Below are 21,640 nucleotides of genomic sequence, written 5' to 3' on the forward strand. Positions count from 1 at the left end.
TGCTGGTGGGATGGAAAGTGGTTAACAGCCAATAATGACCACCGAAAGGAACTGCGTTGAAAAGTGAAAACTGAGGTACCATTCAATCCAGCAGGCACACCACTGGGCCTCTCACCTGAGAAGACCAGGATCGAAAAGACACAGGCTGCAAATGCTGCACTGCAGCCTTATTCAAAATAGCCAAGATGGGAAGCAACCAAAATGTCCATCAACAGGTGAATGGATAAAGAAGAAGGAGTCCATGTACACAATGGAATATTAGCCATGGAAAACAATGAAACACTGCTCTTTGAGGCACCAGAGATGAGCCTGGAGATAATCACAAAACATGAGGTAAGTCGGAAAGCAAAAGACCTATATCCTATGATATCCCTTAGAGGCGTTATCTAATCACTGACACAAATGAACATATTTCCACAGAGAAAGACACTCACAGACTTAGAAAACCAACTATGCTCATCTAAAAGGAAAGGTGGGGGGAATGGATAAATGAGATTAGTGTTACTATACATATCCAAATACATATTATATACATATTTCAAAACGACCGACCATATAGCAAGGGAGGTCTACAGAACACTCTGTAATATTTTACATGGGAAGAGGATCTGTAGAGTAGACATATATAATGTACAAATGAACCAGATTGTGTACCCCTAGGACAAACAATATTCTAGTCCTTACCCCGATTAAAAAAATTAACAAAAACAAGAAGTAATGAGACCTAAACTTATGGGGGTTTCTCCTGGCACATTCCATTCTAATTTACAACCTAGGAACACGACTTCCAGAAAGGCTCTGCTGCCCTAGTACTCAGATTTGGGAATGGAGAAATGCTGCCTCCTTGTGGCCATTTCCCACAACAGCAGCTTTCAACCCACTGCTAAAGGTCACTAAATATTCACCAACTTGCCATTCTGTAAATGACACCTGCCCTCCAAATAAATCCTGGGATCAAAAATGGAGCAAAAATTTCAAAAGAGGGCAACCTTCCAAGAGGACAATTTCAAGAGCTATGTGGTACTCACAGCTTTTCCTTTAAAGAGGAAAGAAAAAGGTGTGGGAAAATGATATATTTTAGGAATTTTTAAAGACATGCAAACCCAAATTACAAAACCCTATCAGCTCACAGCAGTCAGAATGGCCATCAGCAAAAATGTTTCAAAAAATAAATGCTGAAGGGACTGTGGAGGAATGCGTACACTCGGCCCTAAGGGGGACGTGGTAAGAGCCACTAATGAAAACACAATGGAAGTGCCTTGAAAAGGTAAACACTGAGCTACCCGTCAATCAGTCATACCCACTGCTGGGCCTATCCCCTGAGAAAATGAGAATCAAAACGTCACAGGCTGGCAATCCTGCACTCCAGCCATATTGACCATAGCCAACATTTGGAAGCAATGAAAATGTCCATCAACAGAGGAACGCACCAAGAAGAACTCTTCCATGTACACAATGTAATATTGCTCCAATAATAAATATAAGGTAAATTTAAAAGACAAACATAAGTAAGGAGACATCAGCATTTGTGGGTTTCTTCAGGCACATTCCACTCTAATTTATAACCGAGGAACACCACTGGCCGGAAGGCCTGTTGCCCTAGTACCAGCACGGGGAACGTAGAAAGACCGCCACCCTCTGGCCGTTACCTGCAAACGCAGGTTTAAGCCTGTGCTAATGGTCACCGCAAAATGTCTTCAGGGAGGTAATGGCCAAAAAATTTTAAAATTATGACATACATACTTTAAGAAAACACTTTGAAGAACTAAGCGGTACTCACAGCCTGAAAAATGAAAAGGACCTGCCTTAAAGCTCAGTTTTAATGGATCATGAGACACATGCAAATTCAGCCACAAAGACGTATCAGCTCACACCAGTCAGAATAACCATCAGTAAAAAACCACAAAGAATAAATGCTGAAGGTGCTGTGGAGAAATGCAAACCCTCCACTTTAAGTGGGATGTAACCTGGAGAGAGCCACTCATGAGAGCAGAGTGGAGGTGCCGTTAAAAGGTAAACATTGAGCTACCGTACGATCCAGAGGCTTATTCCTGGACCTATAACCTAAGAAGACAGAATTGGAAAGAAAGAGGCAGGCAAATCTGCATTGCACAGTATTACCATAGCCAAGATATGGAAGTCACCAAAAAGTCCACCGACAGATGGGTGGACAAAGAAGAACTGCTACATGTACAGATGGATTATGAGCTAGCGATAAAATGAAGCAATGCCATTTGCAGCACCATAGATGACTCTAGAAGTAATCACGCAACTTGGAGTAAGTGAGAAAACGAAAGACCCATATCCTATCATACCACATAGAGGTGTTACCTAAAAATTGATACAAACGAAGATACTTCCACAGAGAAAGGCAATCACAGATTCAGTACAAAAACTTAAGGTTCACCAAATGGAAACGTGTGAGGATTGGGTACATTACCATATTGAGGTGAACAGAGATATACAAACACACGTGAAATATATAATCACCAAAGACCTACAGAATACCAAGAGAAGACTACTCAACATTGTGTCATAACCTACACGGGAAAAGATTCCAAAGAAGAATAGATATATGTATATGTGTGAAGGAACCACGTCTTGCACACCTAGACCAAACAAACCATTGTAATCGAATTTGCTGTGATAAAGAATAAAAATTTTGTTAAAAATACAAACAAGAAGGAATGACACATAAACTTAAAGGGCTTTTTCCCGGCACATTCCATTGTACTTTACAACCTAGAACACGACTTCCATTAAGGCTCTGTTGCCCTAGTGACCAGATTTGGTAAAGGAGAAATGCTGCCCCCTTGTGGCCGTTTCCCGCAAGAGCAGCTTTAAACCCACAGCTACTGGTCACTTAAAATTCACAAGGGCTCAGGGCTGTAAAGGACACCTGCCGTCAAAAATTGTGCTCAGGTGGGGAATGGACAAAAGAAATTCAAAACAGGCGAATGTTTCAAGAAGATAGTATGCAGAGGTAAGTATTCCTCACTCTCTTTAAACAAAAAAACAGGAAAATGGGTAAAAGCTCAACCTCAGGAATTATTAGACTCATGCAATCTAATCAACCAAAAGGTTCCAACTCACACCTGTCGACTGACCGTCAGCAAAAAGTCTACCAACAATAAATGCTGACGGGGTTGTAGAGAACTGTGTAACCTCTAGGTGCTGGTGGGATGGAAAGTGGTTAACAGCCAATAATGACCACCGAAAGGAACTGCGTTGAAAAGTGAAAACTGAGGTACCATTCAATCCAGCAGGCACACCACTGGGCCTCTCACCTGAGAAGACCAGGATCGAAAAGACACAGGCTGCAAATGCTGCACTGCAGCCTTATTCAAAATAGCCAAGATGGGAAGCAACCAAAATGTCCATCAACAGGTGAATGGATAAAGAAGAAGGAGTCCATGTACACAATGGAATATTAGCCATGGAAAACAATGAAACACTGCTCTTTGAGGCACCAGAGATGAGCCTGGAGATAATCACAAAACATGAGGTAAGTCGGAAAGCAAAAGACCTATATCCTATGATATCCCTTAGAGGCGTTATCTAATCACTGACACAAATGAACATATTTCCACAGAGAAAGACACTCACAGACTTAGAAAACCAACTATGCTCATCTAAAAGGAAAGGTGGGGGGAATGGATAAATGAGATTAGTGTTACTATACATATCCAAATACATATTATATACATATTTCAAAACGACCGACCATATAGCAAGGGAGGTCTACAGAACACTCTGTAATATTTTACATGGGAAGAGGATCTGTAGAGTAGACATATATAATGTACAAATGAACCAGATTGTGTACCCCTAGGACAAACAATATTCTAGTCCTTACCCCGATTAAAAAAATTAACAAAAACAAGAAGTAATGAGACCTAAACTTATGGGGGTTTCTCCTGGCACATTCCATTCTAATTTACAACCTAGGAACACGACTTCCAGAAAGGCTCTGCTGCCCTAGTACTCAGATTTGGGAATGGAGAAATGCTGCCTCCTTGTGGCCATTTCCCACAACAGCAGCTTTCAACCCACTGCTAAAGGTCACTAAATATTCACCAACTTGCCATTCTGTAAATGACACCTGCCCTCCAAATAAATCCTGGGATCAAAAATGGAGCAAAAATTTCAAAAGAGGGCAACCTTCCAAGAAGACAATTTCAAGAGCTATGTGGTACTCACAGCTTTTCCTTTAAAGAAGAGGAAAGAAAAAGGTGTGGGAAAATGATATATTTTAGGAATTTTTAAAGACATGCAAACCCAAATTACAAAAACCTATCAGCTCACAGCAGTCAGAATGGCCATCAGCAAAAATGTTTCAAAAAATAAATGCTGAAGGGACTGTGGAGGAATGCGTACACTCGGCCCTAAGGGGGACGTGGTAAGAGCCACTAATGAAAACACAATGGAAGTGCCTTGAAAAGGTAAACACTGAGCTACCCGTCAATCAGTCATACCCACTGCTGGGCCTATCCCCTGAGAAAATGAGAATCAAAACGTCACAGGCTGGCAATCCTGCACTCCAGCCATATTGACCATAGCCAACATTTGGAAGCAATGAAAATGTCCATCAACAGAGGAACGCACCAAGAAGAACTCTTCCATGTACACAATGTAATATTGCTCCAATAATAAATATAAGGTAAATTTAAAAGACAAACATAAGTAAGGAGACATCAGCATTTGTGGGTTTCTTCAGGCACATTCCACTCTAATTTATAACCGAGGAACACCACTGGCCGGAAGGCCTGTTGCCCTAGTACCAGCATGGGGAACGTAGAAAGACCGCCACCCTCTGGCCGTTACCTGCAAACGCAGGTTTAAGCCTGTGCTAATGGTCACCGCAAAATGTCTTCAGGGAGGTAATGGCCAAAAAATTTTAAAATTATGACATACATACTTTAAGAAAACACTTTGAAGAACTAAGCGGTACTCACAGCCTGAAAAATGAAAAGGACCTGCCTTAAAGCTCAGTTTTAATGGATCATGAGACACATGCAAATTCAGCCACAAAGACGTATCAGCTCACACCAGTCAGAATAACCATCAGTAAAAAACCACAAAGAATAAATGCTGAAGGTGCTGTGGAGAAATGCAAACCCTCCACTTTAAGTGGGATGTAACCTGGAGAGAGCCACTCATGAGAGCAGAGTGGAGGTGCCGTTAAAAGGTAAACATTGAGCTACCGTACGATCCAGAGGCTTATTCCTGGACCTATAACCTAAGAAGACAGAATTGGAAAGAAAGAGGCAGGCAAATCTGCATTGCACAGTATTACCATAGCCAAGATATGGAAGTCACCAAAAAGTCCACCGACAGATGGGTGGACAAAGAAGATCTGCTACATGTACAGATGGATTATGAGCTAGCGATAAAATGAAACAATGCCATTTGCAGCACCATAGATGACTCTAGAAGTAATCACGCAACTTGGAGTAAGTGAGAAAGCGAAAGACACATATCCTATCATACCACATAGAGGTGTTACCTAAAAATTGATACAAACGAAGATACTTCCACAGAGAAAGGCAATCACAGATTCAGTACAAAAACTTAAGGTTCACCAAATGGAAACGTGTGAGGATTGGGTACATTACCATATTGAGGTGAACAGAGATATACAAACACACGTGAAATATATAATCACCAAAGACCTACAGAATACCAAGAGAAGACTACTCAACATTGTGTCATAACCTACACGGGAAAAGATTCCAAAGAAGAATAGATATATGTATATGTGTGAAGGAACCACGTCTTGCACACCTAGACCAAACAAACCATTGTAATCGAATTTGCTGTGATAAAGAATAAAAATTTTGTTAAAAATACAAACAAGAAGGAATGACACATAAACTTAAAGGGCTTTTTCCCGGCACATTCCATTGTAATTTACAACCTAGAACACGACTTCCATTAAGGCTCTGTTGCCCTAGTGACCAGATTTGGTAAAGGAGAAATGCTGCCCCCTTGTGGCCGTTTCCCGCAAGAGCAGCTTTAAACCCACAGCTACTGGTCACTTAAAATTCACAAGGGCTCAGGGCTGTAAAGGACACCTGCCGTCAAAAATTGTGCTCAGGTGGGGAATGGACAAAAGAAATTCAAAACAGGCGAATGTTTCAAGAAGATAGTATGCAGAGGTAAGTATTCCTCACTCTCTTTAAACAAAAAAACAGGAAAATGGGTAAAAGCTCAACCTCAGGAATTATTAGACTCATGCAATCTAATCAACCAAAAGGTTCCAACTCACACCTGTCGACTGACCGTCAGCAAAAAGTCTACCAACAATAAATGCTGACGGGGTTGTAGAGAACTGTGTAACCTCTAGGTGCTGGTGGGATGGAAAGTGGTTAACAGCCAATAATGACCACCGAAAGGAACTGCGTTGAAAAGTGAAAACTGAGGTACCATTCAATCCAGCAGGCACACCACTGGGCCTCTCACCTGAGAAGACCAGGATCGAAAAGACACAGGCTGCAAATGCTGCACTGCAGCCTTATTCAAAATAGCCAAGATGGGAAGCAACCAAAATGTCCATCAACAGGTGAATGGATAAAGAAGAAGGAGTCCATGTACACAATGGAATATTAGCCATGGAAAACAATGAAACACTGCTCTTTGAGGCACCAGAGATGAGCCTGGAGATAATCACAAAACATGAGGTAAGTCGGAAAGCAAAAGACCTATATCCTATGATATCCCTTAGAGGCGTTATCTAATCACTGACACAAATGAACATATTTCCACAGAGAAAGACACTCACAGACTTAGAAAACCAACTATGCTCATCTAAAAGGAAAGGTGGGGGGAATGGATAAATGAGATTAGTGTTACTATACATATCCAAATACATATTATATACATATTTCAAAACGACCGACCATATAGCAAGGGAGGTCTACAGAACACTCTGTAATATTTTACATGGGAAGAGGATCTGTAGAGTAGACATATATAATGTACAAATGAACCAGATTGTGTACCCCTAGGACAAACAATATTCTAGTCCTTACCCCGATTAAAAAAATTAACAAAAACAAGAAGTAATGAGACCTAAACTTATGGGGGTTTCTCCTGGCACATTCCATTCTAATTTACAACCTAGGAACACGACTTCCAGAAAGGCTCTGCTGCCCTAGTACTCAGATTTGGGAATGGAGAAATGCTGCCTCCTTGTGGCCATTTCCCACAACAGCAGCTTTCAACCCACTGCTAAAGGTCACTAAATATTCACCAACTTGCCATTCTGTAAATGACACCTGCCCTCCAAATAAATCCTGGGATCAAAAATGGAGCAAAAATTTCAAAAGAGGGCAACCTTCCAAGAGGACAATTTCAAGAGCTATGTGGTACTCACAGCTTTTCCTTTAAAGAGGAAAGAAAAAGGTGTGGGAAAATGATATATTTTAGGAATTTTTAAAGACATGCAAACCCAAATTACAAAACCCTATCAGCTCACAGCAGTCAGAATGGCCATCAGCAAAAATGTTTCAAAAAATAAATGCTGAAGGGACTGTGGAGGAATGCGTACACTCGGCCCTAAGGGGGACGTGGTAAGAGCCACTAATGAAAACACAATGGAAGTGCCTTGAAAAGGTAAACACTGAGCTACCCGTCAATCAGTCATACCCACTGCTGGGCCTATCCCCTGAGAAAATGAGAATCAAAACGTCACAGGCTGGCAATCCTGCACTCCAGCCATATTGACCATAGCCAACATTTGGAAGCAATGAAAATGTCCATCAACAGAGGAACGCACCAAGAAGAACTCTTCCATGTACACAATGTAATATTGCTCCAATAATAAATATAAGGTAAATTTAAAAGACAAACATAAGTAAGGAGACATCAGCATTTGTGGGTTTCTTCAGGCACATTCCACTCTAATGTATAACCGAGGAACACCACTGGCCGGAAGGCCTGTTGCCCTAGTACCAGCACGGGGAACGTAGAAAGACCGCCACCCTCTGGCCGTTACCTGCAAACGCAGGTTTAAGCCTGTGCTAATGGTCACCGCAAAATGTCTTCAGGGAGGTAATGGCCAAAAAATTTTAAAATTATGACATACATACTTTAAGAAAACACTTTGAAGAACTAAGCGGTACTCACAGCCTGAAAAATGAAAAGGACCTGCCTTAAAGCTCAGTTTTAATGGATCATGAGACACATGCAAATTCAGCCACAAAGACGTATCAGCTCACACCAGTCAGAATAACCATCAGTAAAAAACCACAAAGAATAAATGCTGAAGGTGCTGTGGAGAAATGCAAACCCTCCACTTTAAGTGGGATGTAACCTGGAGAGAGCCACTCATGAGAGCAGAGTGGAGGTGCCGTTAAAAGGTAAACATTGAGCTACCGTACGATCCAGAGGCTTATTCCTGGACCTATAACCTAAGAAGACAGAATTGGAAAGAAAGAGGCAGGCAAATCTGCATTGCACAGTATTACCATAGCCAAGATATGGAAGTCACCAAAAAGTCCACCGACAGATGGGTGGACAAAGAAGAACTGCTACATGTACAGATGGATTATGAGCTAGCGATAAAATGAAGCAATGCCATTTGCAGCACCATAGATGACTCTAGAAGTAATCACGCAACTTGGAGTAAGTGAGAAAACGAAAGACCCATATCCTATCATACCACATAGAGGTGTTACCTAAAAATTGATACAAACGAAGATACTTCCACAGAGAAAGGCAATCACAGATTCAGTACAAAAACTTAAGGTTCACCAAATGGAAACGTGTGAGGATTGGGTACATTACCATATTGAGGTGAACAGAGATATACAAACACACGTGAAATATATAATCACCAAAGACCTACAGAATACCAAGAGAAGACTACTCAACATTGTGTCATAACCTACACGGGAAAAGATTCCAAAGAAGAATAGATATATGTATATGTGTGAAGGAACCACATCTTGCACACCTAGACCAAACAAACCATTGTAATCGAATTTGCTGTGATAAAGAATAAAAATTTTGTTAAAAATACAAACAAGAAGGAATGACACATAAACTTAAAGGGCTTTTTCCCGGCACATTCCATTGTACTTTACAACCTAGAACACGACTTCCATTAAGGCTCTGTTGCCCTAGTGACCAGATTTGGTAAAGGAGAAATGCTGCCCCCTTGTGGCCGTTTCCCGCAAGAGCAGCTTTAAACCCACAGCTACTGGTCACTTAAAATTCACAAGGGCTCAGGGCTGTAAAGGACACCTGCCGTCAAAAATTGTGCTCAGGTGGGGAATGGACAAAAGAAATTCAAAACAGGCGAATGTTTCAAGAAGATAGTATGCAGAGGTAAGTATTCCTCACTCTCTTTAAACAAAAAAACAGGAAAATGGGTAAAAGCTCAACCTCAGGAATTATTAGACTCATGCAATCTAATCAACCAAAAGGTTCCAACTCACACCTGTCGACTGACCGTCAGCAAAAAGTCTACCAACAATAAATGCTGACGGGGTTGTAGAGAACTGTGTAACCTCTAGGTGCTGGTGGGATGGAAAGTGGTTAAGAGCCAATAATGACCACCGAAAGGAACTGCGTTGAAAAGTGAAAACTGAGGTACCATTCAATCCAGCAGGCACACCACTGGGCCTCTCACCTGAGAAGACCAGGATCGAAAAGACACAGGCTGCAAAGGCTGCACTGCAGCCTTATTCAAAATAGCCAAGATGGGAAGCAACCAAAATGTCCATCAACAGGTGAATGGATAAAGAAGAAGGAGTCCATGTACACAATGGAATATTAGCCATGGAAAACAATGAAACACTGCTCTTTGAGGCACCAGAGATGAGCCTGGAGATAATCACAAAACATGAGGTAAGTCGGAAAGCAAAAGACCTATATCCTATGATATCCCTTAGAGGCGTTATCTAATCACTGACACAAATGAACATATTTCCACAGAGAAAGACACTCACAGACTTAGAAAACCAACTATGCTCATCTAAAAGGAAAGGTGGGGGGAATGGATAAATGAGATTAGTGTTACTATACATATCCAAATACATATTATATACATATTTCAAAACGACCGACCATATAGCAAGGGAGGTCTACAGAACACTCTGTAATATTTTACATGGGAAGAGGATCTGTAGAGTAGACATATATAATGTACAAATGAACCAGATTGTGTACCCCTAGGACAAACAATATTCTAGTCCTTACCCCGATTAAAAAAATTAACAAAAACAAGAAGTAATGAGACCTAAACTTATGGGGGTTTCTCCTGGCACATTCCATTCTAATTTACAACCTAGGAACACGACTTCCAGAAAGGCTCTGCTGCCCTAGTACTCAGATTTGGGAATGGAGAAATGCTGCCTCCTTGTGGCCATTTCCCACAACAGCAGCTTTCAACCCACTGCTAAAGGTCACTAAATATTCACCAACTTGCCATTCTGTAAATGACACCTGCCCTCCAAATAAATCCTGGGATCAAAAATGGAGCAAAAATTTCAAAAGAGGGCAACCTTCCAAGAAGACAATTTCAAGAGCTATGTGGTACTCACAGCTTTTCCTTTAAAGAAGAGGAAAGAAAAAGGTGTGGGAAAATGATATATTTTAGGAATTTTTAAAGACATGCAAACCCAAATTACAAAAACCTATCAGCTCACAGCAGTCAGAATGGCCATCAGCAAAAATGTTTCAAAAAATAAATGCTGAAGGGACTGTGGAGGAATGCGTACACTCGGCCCTAAGGGGGACGTGGTAAGAGCCACTAATGAAAACACAATGGAAGTGCCTTGAAAAGGTAAACACTGAGCTACCCGTCAATCAGTCATACCCACTGCTGGGCCTATCCCCTGAGAAAATGAGAATCAAAACGTCACAGGCTGGCAATCCTGCACTCCAGCCATATTGACCATAGCCAACATTTGGAAGCAATGAAAATGTCCATCAACAGAGGAACGCACCAAGAAGAACTCTTCCATGTACACAATGTAATATTGCTCCAATAATAAATATAAGGTAAATTTAAAAGACAAACATAAGTAAGGAGACATCAGCATTTGTGGGTTTCTTCAGGCACATTCCACTCTAATTTATAACCGAGGAACACCACTGGCCGGAAGGCCTGTTGCCCTAGTACCAGCACGGGGAACGTAGAAAGACCGCCACCCTCTGGCCGTTACCTGCAAACGCAGGTTTAAGCCTGTGCTAATGGTCACCGCAAAATGTCTTCAGGGAGGTAATGGCCAAAAAATTTTAAAATTATGACATACATACTTTAAGAAAACACTTTGAAGAACTAAGCGGTACTCACAGCCTGAAAAATGAAAAGGACCTGCCTTAAAGCTCAGTTTTAATGGATCATGAGACACATGCAAATTCAGCCACAAAGACGTATCAGCTCACACCAGTCAGAATAACCATCAGTAAAAAACCACAAAGAATAAATGCTGAAGGTGCTGTGGAGAAATGCAAACCCTCCACTTTAAGTGGGATGTAACCTGGAGAGAGCCACTCATGAGAGCAGAGTGGAGGTGCCGTTAAAAGGTAAACATTGAGCTACCGTACGATCCAGAGGCTTATTCCTGGACCTATAACCTAAGAAGACAGAATTGGAAAGAAAGAGGCAGGCAAATCTGCATTGCACAGTATTACCATAGCCAAGATATGGAAGTCACCAAAAAGTCCACCGACAGATGGGTGGACAAAGAAGAACTGCTACATGTACAGATGGATTATGAGCTAGCGATAAAATGAAGCAATGCCATTTGCAGCACCATAGATGACTCTAGAAGTAATCACGCAACTTGGAATAAGTGAGAAAACGAAAGACACATATCCTATCATACCACATAGAGGTGTTACCTAAAAATTGATACAAACGAAGATACTTCCACAGAGAAAGGCAATCACAGATTCAGTACAAAAACTTAAGGTTCACCAAATGGAAACGTGTGAGGATTGGGTACATTACCATATTGAGGTGAACAGAGATATACAAACACACGTGAAATATATAATCACCAAAGACCTACAGAATACCAAGAGAAGACTACTCAACATTGTGTCATAACCTACACGGGAAGAGATTCCAAAGAAGAATAGATATATGTATATGTGTGAAGGAACCACATCTTGCACACCTAGACCAAACAAACCATTGTAATCGAATTTGCTGTGATAAAGAATAAAAATTTTGTTAAAAATACAAAGAAAAAGGAATGACACATACACTTAAAGGGCTTTTTCCCGGCACATTCCATTGTACTTTACAACCTAGAACACGACTTCCATTAAGGCTCTGTTGCCCTAGTGACCAGATTTGGTAAAGGAGAAATGCTGCCCCCTTGTGGCCGTTTCCCGCAAGAGCAGCTTTAAACCCACAGCTACTGGTCACTTAAAATTCACAAGGGCTCAGGGCTGTAAAGGACACCTGCCGTCAAAAATTGTGCTCAGGTGGGGAATGGACAAAAGAAATTCAAAACAGGCGAATGTTTCAAGAAGATAGTATGCAGAGGTAAGTATTCCTCACTCTCTTTAAACAAAAAAACAGGAAAATGGGTAAAAGCTCAACCTCAGGAATTATTAGACTCATGCAATCTAATCAACCAAAAGGTTTCAACTCACACCTGTCGACTGACCGTCAGCAAAAAGTCTACCAACAATAAATGCTGACGGGGTTGTAGAGAACTGTGTAACCTCTAGGTGCTGGTGGGAAGGAAAGTGGTTAACAGCCAATAATGACTACCGAAAGGAATTGCGTTGAAAAGTGAAAACTGAGGTACCATTCAATCCAGCAGGCACACCACTGGGCCTCTCACCTGAGAAGACCAGGATCGAAAAGACACAGGCTGCAAAGGCTGCACTGCAGCCTTATTCAAAATAGCCAAGATGGGAAGCAACCAAAATGTCCATCAACAGGTGAATGGATAAAGAAGAAGGAGTCCATGTACACAATGGAATATTAGCCATGGAAAACAATGAAACACTGCTCTTTGAGGCACCAGAGATGAGCCTGGAGATAATCACAAAACATGAGGTAAGTCGGAAAGCAAAAGACCTATATCCTATGATATCCCTTAGAGGCGTTATCTAATCACTGACACAAATGAACATATTTCCACAGAGAAAGACACTCACAGACTTAGAAAACCAACTATGCTCATCTAAAAGGAAAGGTGGGGGGAATGGATAAATGAGATTAGTGTTACTATACATATCCAAATACATATTATATACATATTTCAAAACGACCGACCATATAGCAAGGGAGGTCTACAGAACACTCTGTAATATTTTACATGGGAAGAGGATCTGTAGATTAGGCATATATAATGTACAAATGAACCAGATTGTGTACCCCTAGGACAAACAATATTCTAGTCCTTACCCCGATTAAAAAAAATAACAAAAACAAGAAGTAATGAGACCTAAACTTATGGGGGTTTCTCCTGGCACATTCCATTCTAATTTACAACCTAGGAACACGACTTCCAGAAAGGCTCTGCTGCCCTAGTACTCAGATTTGGGAATGGAGAAATGCTGCCTCCTTGTGGCCATTTCCCACAACAGCAGCTTTCAACCCACTGCTAAAGGTCACTAAATATTCACCAACTTGCCATTCTGTAAATGACACCTGCCCTCCAAATAAATCCTGGGATCAAAAATGGAGCAAAAATTTCAAAAGAGGGCAACCTTCCAAGAAGACAATTTCAAGAGCTATGTGGTACTCACAGCTTTTCCTTTAAAGAAGAGGAAAGAAAAAGGTGTGGGAAAATGATATATTTTAGGAATTTTTAAAGACATGCAAACCCAAATTACAAAAACCTATCAGCTCACAGCAGTCAGAATGGCCATCAGCAAAAATGTTTCAAAAAATAAATGCTGAAGGGACTGTGGAGGAATGCGTACACTCGGCCCTAAGGGGGACGTGGTAAGAGCCACTAATGAAAACACAATGGAAGTGCCTTGAAAAGGTAAACACTGAGCTACCCGTCAATCAGTCATACCCACTGCTGGGCCTATCCCCTGAGAAAATGAGAATCAAAACGTCACAGGCTGGCAATCCTGCACTCCAGCCATATTGACCATAGCCAACATTTGGAAGCAATGAAAATGTCCATCAACAGAGGAACGCACCAAGAAGAACTCTTCCATGTACACAATGTAATATTGCTCCAATAATAAATATAAGGTAAATTTAAAAGACAAACATAAGTAAGGAGACATCAGCATTTGTGGGTTTCTTCAGGCACATTCCACTCTAATTTATAACCGAGGAACACCACTGGCCGGAAGGCCTGTTGCCCTAGTACCAGCACGGGGAACGTAGAAAGACCGCCACCCTCTGGCCGTTACCTGCAAACGCAGGTTTAAGCCTGTGCTAATGGTCACCGCAAAATGTCTTCAGGGAGGTAATGGCCAAAAAATTTTAAAATTATGACATACATACTTTAAGAAAACACTTTGAAGAACTAAGCGGTACTCACAGCCTGAAAAATGAAAAGGACCTGCCTTAAAGCTCAGTTTTAATGGATCATGAGACACATGCAAATTCAGCCACAAAGACGTATCAGCTCACACCAGTCAGAATAACCATCAGTAAAAAACCACAAAGAATAAATGCTGAAGGTGCTGTGGAGAAATGCAAACCCTCCACTTTAAGTGGGATGTAACCTGGAGAGAGCCACTCATGAGAGCAGAGTGGAGGTGCCGTTAAAAGGTAAACATTGAGCTACCGTACGATCCAGAGGCTTATTCCTGGACCTATAACCTAAGAAGACAGAATTGGAAAGAAAGAGGCAGGCAAATCTGCATTGCACAGTATTACCATAGCCAAGATATGGAAGTCACCAAAAAGTCCACCGACAGATGGGTGGACAAAGAAGAACTGCTACATGTACAGATGGATTATGAGCTAGCGATAAAATGAAGCAATGCCATTTGCAGCACCATAGATGACTCTAGAAGTAATCACGCAACTTGGAATAAGTGAGAAAACGAAAGACACATATCCTATCATACCACATAGAGGTGTTACCTAAAAATTGATACAAACGAAGATACTTCCACAGAGAAAGGCAATCACAGATTCAGTACAAAAACTTAAGGTTCACCAAATGGAAACGTGTGAGGATTGGGTACATTACCATATTGAGGTGAACAGAGATATACAAACACACGTGAAATATATAATCACCAAAGACCTACAGAATACCAAGAGAAGACTACTCAACATTGTGTCATAACCTACACGGGAAGAGATTCCAAAGAAGAATAGATATATGTATATGTGTGAAGGAACCACATCTTGCACACCTAGACCAAACAAACCATTGTAATCGAATTTGCTGTGATAAAGAATAAAAATTTTGTTAAAAATACAAAGAAAAAGGAATGACACATACACTTAAAGGGCTTTTTCCCGGCACATTCCATTGTACTTTACAACCTAGAACACGACTTCCATTAAGGCTCTGTTGCCCTAGTGACCAGATTTGGTAAAGGAGAAATGCTGCCCCCTTGTGGCCGTTTCCCGCAAGAGCAGCTTTAAACCCACAGCTACTGGTCACTTAAAATTCACAAGGGCTCAGGGCTGTAAAGGACACCTGCCGTCAAAAATTGTGCTCAGGTGGGGAATGGACAAAAGAAATTCAAAACAGGCGAATGTTTCAAGAAGATAGTATGCAGAGGTAAGTATTCCTCACTCTCTTTAAACAAAAAAACAGGAAAATGGGTAAAAGCTCAACCTCAGGAATTATTAGACTCATGCAATCTAATCAACCAAAAGGTTTCAACTCACACCTGTCGACTGACCGTCAGCAAAAAGTCTACCAACAATAAATGCTGACGGGGTTGTAGAGAACTGTGTAACCTCTAGGTGCTGGTGGGAAGGAAAGTGGTTAACAGCCAATAATGACTACCGAAAGGAATTGCGTTGAAAAGTGAAAACTGAGGTACCATTCAATCCAGCAGGCACACCACTGGGCCTCTCACCTGAGAAGACCAGGATCGAAAAGACACAGGCTGCAAAAGCTGCACTGCAGCCTTATTCAAAATAGCCAAGATGGGAAGCAACCAAAATGTCCATCAACAGGTGAATGGATAAAGAAGAAGGAGTCCATGTACACAATGGAATATTAGCCATGGAAAACAATGAAACACTGCTCTTTGAGGCACCAGAGATGAGCCTGGAGATAATCACAAAACATGAGGTAAGTCGGAAAGCAAAAGACCTATATCCTATGATATCCCTTAGAGGCGTTATCTAATCACTGACACAAATGAACATATTTCCACAGAGAAAGACACTCACAGACTTAGAAAACCAACTATGCTCATCTAAAAGGAAAGGTGGGGGGAATGGATAAATGAGATTAGTGTTACTATACATATCCAAATACATATTATATACATATTTCAAAACGACCGACCATATAGCAAGGGAGGTCTACAGAACACTCTGTAATATTTTACATGGGAAGAGGATCTGTAGAGTAGACATATATAATGTACAAATGAACCAGATTGTGTACCCCTAGGACAAACAATATTCTAGTCCTTACCCCGATTAAAAAAAATAACAAAAACAAGAAGTAATGAGACCTAAACTTATGGGGGTTTCTCCTGGCACATTCCATTCTAATTTACAACCTAGGAACACGACTTCCAGAAAGGCTCTGCTGCCCTAGTACTCAGATTTGGGAATGGAGAAATGCTGCCTCCTTGTGGCCATTTCCCACAACAGCAGCTTTCAACCCACTGCTAAAGGTCACTAAATATTCACCAACTTGCCATTCTGTAAATGACACCTGCCCTCCAAATAAATCCTGGGATCAAAAATGGAGCAAAAATTTCAAAAGAGGGCAACCTTCCAAGAAGACAATTTCAAGAGCTATGTGGTACTCACAGCTTTTCCTTTAAAGAAGAGGAAAGAAAAAGGTGTGGGAAAATGATATATTTTAGGAATTTTTAAAGACATGCAAACCCAAATTACAAAAACCTATCAGCTCACAGCAGTCAGAATGGCCATCAGCAAAAATGTTTCAAAAAATAAATGCTGAAGGGACTGTGGAGGAATGCGTACACTCGGCCCTAAGGGGGACGTGGTAAGAGCCACTAATGAAAACACAATGGAAGTGCCTTGAAAAGGTAAACACTGAGCTACCCGTCAATCAGTCATACCCACTGCTGGGCCTATCCCCTGAGAAAATGAGAATCAAAACGTCACAGGCTGGCAATCCTGCACTCCAGCCATATTGACCATAGCCAACATTTGGAAGCAATGAAAATGTCCATCAACAGAGGAACGCACCAAGAAGAACTCTTCCATGTACACAATGTAATATTGCTCCAATAATAAATATAAGGTAAATTTAAAAGACAAACATAAGTAAGGAGACATCAGCATTTGTGGGTTTCTTCAGGCACAATCCACTCTAATTTATAACCGAGGAACACCACTGGCCGGAAGGCCTGTTGCCCTAGTACCAGCATGGGGAACGTAGAAAGACTGCCACCCTCTGGCCGTTACCTGCAAACGCAGGTTTAAGCCTGTGCTAATGGTCACCGCAAAATGTCTTCAGGGAGGTAATGGCGAAAAAATTTTAAAATTATGACATACATACTTTAAGAAAACACTTTGAAGAACTAAGCTGTACTCACAGCCTGAAAAATGAAAAGGACCTGCCTTAAAGCTCAGTTTTAATGGATCATGAGACACATGCAAATTCAGCCACAAAGACGTATCAGCTCACACCAGTCAGAATAACCATCAGTAAAAAACCACAAAGAATAAATGCTGAAGGTGCTGTGGAGAAATGCAAACCCTCCACTTTAAGTGGGATGTAACCTGGAGAGAGCCACTTATGAGAGCAGAGTGGAGGTGCCGTTAAAAGGTAAACATTGAGCTACCGTACGATCCAGAGGCTTATTCCTGGACCTATAACCTAAGAAGACAGAATTGGAAAGAAAGAGGCAGGCAAATCTGCATTGCACAGTATTACCATAGCCAAGATATGGAAGTCACCAAAAAGTCCACCGACAGATGGGTGGACAAAGAAGATCTGCTACATGTACAGATGGATTATGAGCTAGCGATAAAATGAAACAATGCCATTTGCAGCACCATAGATGACTCTAGAAGTAATCACGCAACTTGGAGTAAGTGAGAAAGCGAAAGACACATATCCTATCATACCACATAGAGGTGTTACCTAAAAATTGATACAAACGAAGATACTTCCACAGAGAAAGGCAATCACAGATTCAGTACAAAAACTTAAGGTTCACCAAATGGAAACGTGTGAGGATTGGGTACATTACCATATTGAGGTGAACAGAGATATACAAACACACGTGAAATATATAATCACCAAAGACCTACAGAATACCAAGAGAAGACTACTCAACATTGTGTCATAACCTACACGGGAAAAGATTCCAAAGAAGAATAGATATATGTATATGTGTGAAGGAACCTCGTCTTGCACACCTAGACCAAACAAACCATTGTAATCGAATTTGCTGTGATAAAGAATAAAAATTTTGTTAAAAATACAAACAAGAAGGAATGACACATACACTTAAAGGGCTTTTTCCCGGCACATTCCATTGTACTTTACAACCTAGAACACGACTTCCATTAAGGCTCTGTTGCCCTAGTGACCAGATTTGGTAAAGGAGAAATGCTGCCCCCTTGTGGCCGTTTCCCGCAAGAGCAGCTTTAAACCCACAGCTACTGGTCACTTAAAATTCACAAGGGCTCAGGGCTGTAAAGGACACCTGCCGTCAAAAATTGTGCTCAGGTGGGGAATGGACAAAAGAAATTCAAAACAGGCGAATGTTTCAAGAAGATAGTATGCAGAGGTAAGTATTCCTCACCCTCTTTAAACAAAAAAACAGGAAAATGGGTAAAAGCTCAACCTCAGGAATTATTAGACTCATGCAATCTAATCAACCAAAAGGTTCCAACTCACACCTGTCGACTGACCGTCAGCAAAAAGTCTACCAACAATAAATGCTGACGGGGTTGTAGAGAACTGTGTAACCTCTAGGTGCTGGTGGGATGGAAAGTGGTTAACAGCCTATAATGACCACCGAAAGGAACTGCGTTGAAAAGTGAAAACTGAGGTACCATTCAATCCAGCAGGCACACCACTGGGCCTCTCACCTGAGAAGACCAGGATCGAAAAGACACAGGCTGCAAATGCTGCACTGCAGCCTTATTCAAAATAGCCAAGATGCGAAGCAACCAAAATGTCCATCAACAGGTGAATGGATAAAGAAGAAGGAGTCCATGTACACAATGGAATATTAGCCATGGAAAACAATGAAACACTGCTCTTTGAGGCACCAGAGATGAGCCTGGAGATAATCACAAAACATGAGGTAAGTCGGAAAGCAAAAGACCTATATCCTATGATATCCCTTAGAGGCGTTATCTAATCACTGACACAAATGAACATATTTCCACAGAGAAAGACACTCACAGACTTAGAAAACCAACTATGCTCATCTAAAAGGAAAGGTGGGGGGAATGGATAAATGAGATTAGTGTTACTATACATATCCAAATACATATTATATACATATTTCAAAACGACCGACCATATAGCAAGGGAGGTCTACAGAACACTCTGTAATATTTTACATGGGAAGAGGATCTGTAGAGTAGACATATATAATGTACAAATGAACCAGATTGTGTACCCCTAGGACAAACAATATTCTAGTCCTTACCCCGATTAAAAAAATTAACAAAAACAAGAAGTAATGAGACCTAAACTTATGGGGGTTTCTCCTGGCACATTCCATTCTAATTTACAACCTAGGAACACGACTTCCAGAAAGGCTCTGCTGCCCTAGTACTCAGATTTGGGAATGGAGAAATGCTGCCTCCTTGTGGCCATTTCCCACAACAGCAGCTTTCAACCCACTGCTAAAGGTCACTAAATATTCACCAACTTGCCATTCTGTAAATGACACCTGCCCTCCAAATAAATCCTGGGATCAAAAATGGAGCAAAAATTTCAAAAGAGGGCAACCTTCCAAGAAGACAATTTCAAGAGCTATGTGGTACTCACAGCTTTTCCTTTAAAGAAGAGGAAAGAAAAAGGTGTGGGAAAATGATATATTTTAGGAATTTTTAAAGACATGCAAACCCAAATTACAAAAACCTATCAGCTCACAGCAGTCAGAATGGCCATCAGCAAAAATGTTTCAAAAAATAAATGCTGAAGGGACTGTGGAGGAATGCGTACACTCGGCCCTAAGGGGGACGTGGTAAGAGCCACTAATGAAAACACAATGGAAGTGCCTTGAAAAGGTAAACACTGAGCTACCCGTCAATCAGTCATACCCACTGCTGGGCCTATCCCCTGAGAAAATGAGAATCAAAACGTCACAGGCTGGCAATCCTGCACTCCAGCCATATTGACCATAGCCAACATTTGGAAGCAATGAAAATGTCCATCAACAGAGGAACGCACCAAGAAGAACTCTTCCATGTACACAATGTAATATTGCTCCAATAATAAATATAAGGTAAATTTAAAAGACAAACATAAGTAAGGAGACATCAGCATTTGTGGGTTTCTTCAGGCACATTCCACTCTAATTTATAACCGAGGAACACCACTGGCCGGAAGGCCTGTTGCCCTAGTACCAGCATGGGGAACGTAGAAAGACCGCCACCCTCTGGCCGTTACCTGCAAACGCAGGTTTAAGCCTGTGCTAATGGTCACCGCAAAATGTCTTCAGGGAGGTAATGGCCAAAAAATTTTAAAATTATGACATACATACTTTAAGAAAACACTTTGAAGAACTAAGCGGTACTCACAGCCTGAAAAATGAAAAGGACCTGCCTTAAAGCTCAGTTTTAATGGATCATGAGACACATGCAAATTCAGCCACAAAGACGTATCAGCTCACACCAGTCAGAATAACCATCAGTAAAAAACCACAAAGAATAAATGCTGAAGGTGCTGTGGAGAAATGCAAACCCTCCACTTTAAGTGGGATGTAACCTGGAGAGAGCCACTCATGAGAGCAGAGTGGAGGTGCCGTTAAAAGGTAAACATTGAGCTACCGTACGATCCAGAGGCTTATTCCTGGACCTATAACCTAAGAAGACAGAATTGGAAAGAAAGAGGCAGGCAAATCTGCATTGCACAGTATTACCATAGCCAAGATATGGAAGTCACCAAAAAGTCCACCGACAGATGGGTGGACAAAGAAGAACTGCTACATGTACAGATGGATTATGAGCTAGCGATAAAATGAAGCAATGCCATTTGCAGCACCATAGATGACTCTAGAAGTAATCACGCAACTTGGAATAAGTGAGAAAACGAAAGACACATATCCTATCATACCACATAGAGGTGTTACCTAAAAATTGATACAAACGAAGATACTTCCACAGAGAAAGGCAATCACAGATTCAGTACAAAAACTTAAGGTTCACCAAATGGAAACGTGTGAGGATTGGGTACATTACCATATTGAGGTGAACAGAGATATACAAACACACGTGAAATATATAATCACCAAAGACCTACAGAATACCAAGAGAAGACTACTCAACATTGTGTCATAACCTACACGGGAAGAGATTCCAAAGAAGAATAGATATATGTATATGTGTGAAGGA

The sequence above is a fragment of the Eschrichtius robustus genome, chromosome 5 (genome assembly GCF_028021215.1).
Source record: "Eschrichtius robustus isolate mEscRob2 chromosome 5, mEscRob2.pri, whole genome shotgun sequence".
Taxonomy (NCBI): domain Eukaryota; kingdom Metazoa; phylum Chordata; class Mammalia; order Artiodactyla; family Eschrichtiidae; genus Eschrichtius; species Eschrichtius robustus.